Source organism: Otolemur garnettii, unplaced genomic scaffold (assembly GCF_000181295.1).
Source record: "Otolemur garnettii isolate 467f Iridium unplaced genomic scaffold, OtoGar3 scaffold01805, whole genome shotgun sequence".
Lineage (NCBI taxonomy): Eukaryota > Metazoa > Chordata > Mammalia > Primates > Galagidae > Otolemur > Otolemur garnettii.
The window spans coordinates 1-3,673 of NW_003854200.1; the positions used below are offsets into that span (position 1 = coordinate 1).

At 51.8% G+C, this 3,673-nt stretch overlaps 1 pseudogene; it reads right to left on the bottom strand.

Annotated features, from left to right (window-relative positions):
• Positions 1-472: 472 nt before the first annotated feature.
• Positions 473-1,066, bottom strand: LOC100961302 (annotated as a pseudogene).
• Positions 1,067-3,673: the final 2,607 nt, after the last annotated feature.

Genomic DNA, 3,673 nt, shown 5'->3' on the forward strand with positions numbered 1-3,673 from the left:
TTTTTTTTTTTAATGAGCCTTTTTATTTGTGTGTGTTTTAAATCGAAAGTCTTACTGGTCCTGCTTCCATGTGTGGCTGCGACCAGGGGAAAAGGGAGGGGTCTCTCCACTCCATTTGTACACAGAACTAAACAGACAAGCACAGAGTCACTATTGCCGTTAGAAGTTGGCAGCATGGGAAGGGGTGGAACAGGTGAGGTGTAGGGGTGTTGTTAAAAAAATGCAGGCTCTCCCCAATTGGGGTGCAAGGGGGGCGGGGCAGGACTTGGTCTGCTTCAACCCAAGAGGAATCAGAAGATCAAAAGCAGTTTGGGAAGGCCAGAACCATCAGGGATGGAGGGAGGAGGAAAATCCAGGGGTGGGGGAGCTGTTTGACAACTGGGGTAAAGGGATTTCCCTCCCCCTGCTGGGATTCACCCAGCCCCTTGGGTCTGGCAGGAAGGGGGCAGCCTGCAGCCCCCAGGCTCAGGTCTGGGGCTGCCAGATGCTCCGGGCAGGGGGCGGGAGGGGGCTCACAAAGGCTTGCACTCCGCGGAGATGATGGCACTGCCCCCCAGCTTCTCTGCCAGCAAGTGCAGCAGGTCCTTGACCTCCTCCTAGGGGTTTACTGGTAATTCATGCTTGATCCCTGTCAGCTTCTTCTTGATGGCGTCCTTGGAGCTGGCATAAATCATTTTGGTCTTCAGGGGTGCACACTCAGGAGCCCAAAAGATAACCACCAGGTCCTCCTCCTTGCTCTCCTTGGTCTCATAGGTCGCATCACAGAGAGCACAGTGGCAGCCCTTGTCTGGAAGCATCATGACAAAGGTGGCGTAGGGATCGTTGACAGTCTGCCCCACATCACCTACCAGGACCCCCTTGCCTTCCTCTAGGAGGATGATCTTCTCATCCTCACTCGGGCAGAAGAGCGCTGTCTTCTTGCGCTACTTCACCTCCTCTGGCATTGAAGACTTGGGCACCTTCATGTCGCTGAACACCTTAATGACACCATCAGAGACAGCCACACCAGAGGCCATGTTTCTGGAAGCGAAAGGGTGATGGCAAGAGAAGCAGAGAAGAGGAGAGCAGCTGCCGCTGCTGCCAGAATCCGACTGAACCACAAGTGATTTTTGTATGTTGCTTTTCTATCCGGAAACTTTACTGAATTCTTTTATTAGTTTTAACAGCTTTCTGGTGCAGTGTCTAGGGTTTTCTATATGTGACACCGTATCATCTGCAAGCAGAGGACATTTAACGTTTTTACTTTCTGATCTGGATACCTTTCATTTCTTTTTCTTACAACAGGGGATCAACCTGGCACGTGGCTGTGTGCCCATGATTGGTATGGCGGTTTGGCAGGCCAGAGCGTTCTCACCTCTGCCAGACCTCCACCCACCGCGGTCTGAGTTTATTCAAGGACGTGGGAATCCCAAGGGTCAACGACACCCCCACGCACAAAGACTCACCATCACTGATCACGAAGGTGCAAACTAAAATCATGGATCCATTTTCACATACCAGGTTCACAACAGTTAAAGAGCTTAACCATTCCAAGGCGGGAGAGGTTAGGAGCAAACCAGAGCTTCTGCTCACTGCTGGGACAGGAGGGGAAGGTGGAGAGCTGCCATTTCGGAGAGTAATTTGGCAGAATCTGTGAAGTGCAAATTATGCAACATTTACCACGTGCCTGGCTTTCTTCTAAGCGCCGCAGGTAAATATCAACTCATCCTCACGACAGTCCTAGATTGAAGTACCTACCATCACCACCTTCTTCCAGGCGAGGAAACAGGCACGGAGGGGTTCAGCGATTTGCTCAAGGTTATCTGGCTTGCCGGTATCAGCAGCAGGACCCAAACCAGGCGGTCAGGCTCCACAGTCCATGCTTTAAGCTGAGACTCTTAAAACTGCAAAACTCACATTCCCTCAATGATCCGGCAGACCAGCCGGATACATCTTCTGGAGAAACGCTGGTAAGGTGTAGTGGACACAAGGACACACGCACAAGGATGCTGGTGAAGGGAAAATCGGGTACTGCTCTAAATGCCCTTCCTTCAGTAAGGGGAGGGACGGATGCAATGTGGCATGTGCATCCAGTAGGTTAAAACTCAGCAGTCCAAAGGAACACATGAGTCCATGTTAACAAAAACGCTCTTGTGACCGCATGCAGCAAGTTGCAGAACAATGCAGAGATTTGGGCGTACATCTGTAAACTGAAAAACCCCAACCAATCCTGTGTCATTTGGGAATACATATGGGCCTAAGTAAGATCACATTTTCCAAAAGCCTGGAAAGGACACACGACAAAGGCCTCACAGTAGTGTTGGCAGTGTGCCAATTTTCTGTCACCGTGTCCCTGAACCTACCAGTTCCCGGCTTCCCTGAGCAAAGCAGTCCTGATATGTGGAGAATACTCCCTTCCTCTGTTCCCAAGAGGCCCTGGAGTGTTAGAGGTTCCTCTGCCTTCCCCCGACCCTGCTTCAGTAGCCTTTCCTACCGTCCCTTCGTACTCACTCTTCTCACACCTTCCTTCCTTCCTCGCTTTCCCGCTCATGTTTACCTGTCTTTCCATTACCTCTACCTTGTACATCCTACTCTGACTGGCCTCCCCTAGAGACTGGGGTGTCTGAACTCTTGCCTGCCCCAAGTCAAAGGCTTGGTTTCTCTGGGCCGACGTCACAGAGCAGGGTCAACTGGGTCCAGCAGGCCCTCCACACTCCCTGCCCATGTCTGCATAACTCCTTCCCACATTCCCTGCCATGACTTTGCAAGACACGGTACACTGTTTCAGCTACGTCAGAAAAGACAACAAAAGGCAGAGCCAAATCTCCTGTCCCCACCACCTGTCTTAGGAAACACATTACCGATCACTCCAGCTGAAGCCTCTGGTGCACTTCTCCTCACTTTCATTCCCTTCCTCCTTCCCTCTGCCATACAGATAATTCTACACCGTTTTCAGCCTTATCCACTCTCTTCATCCCTGCGACTCTATTACTTCCTCTTCCCTGGCATCCTACAGGTCTTCAGTGCCGGCACTAATACTAATCTCTGCCAAGCCCCAGACTTCCACCAGGATCTCATACCAGTTTTGAATTAATTTCTTGACCCGAGGCGCGGGCCAGTTTCAGGGGTTCCACGCGGCTTTCCCCACTGTGATAGCTCTTTTCGTACAGGCTGGGGACCCAGCGTGGGAGTTATTGCTCCAACTGTCAAGTGTATCGCTTGTGAGGACTCACTTGGGGAGCAGAAAAAGAACCACTGTGTAGGTCCTGGGAGCCTCCCTGTGAATCCATCTCTGTCCCCAACTCCTTTATTACCAGGGCCCCATCCTGACACCCTGAAATGCCAGGATCAAGGTCCCAGAAATGTTGGCTATCCCCCTTTCCCAAGTGTTCAGTCACCCGAGCAGATGGCAGTCTTTTCTCTTTAGGGAGGGACGATGGCATAGTGACAGTAGATCCTCCCCACCTTGTTCCCGGGTCCTTCCACCTCCTCAGTCAAATGGGGCTGATCTGACAGTTGTCCAGGACCAGGAACTGAGCAAGGGATTGCGACTTGTTAGAGGGATGACCGCCTTCCCACTCCTCCATTCTTGCTTTTTTCTGCCTGTAGCTGCACCGAGTCGGCCATGTGTGAACAATCTCTCTAGCTTCCTACGCTTCCTGCAGGCGCTTGTGACTGCCCCACTGACTTGGCC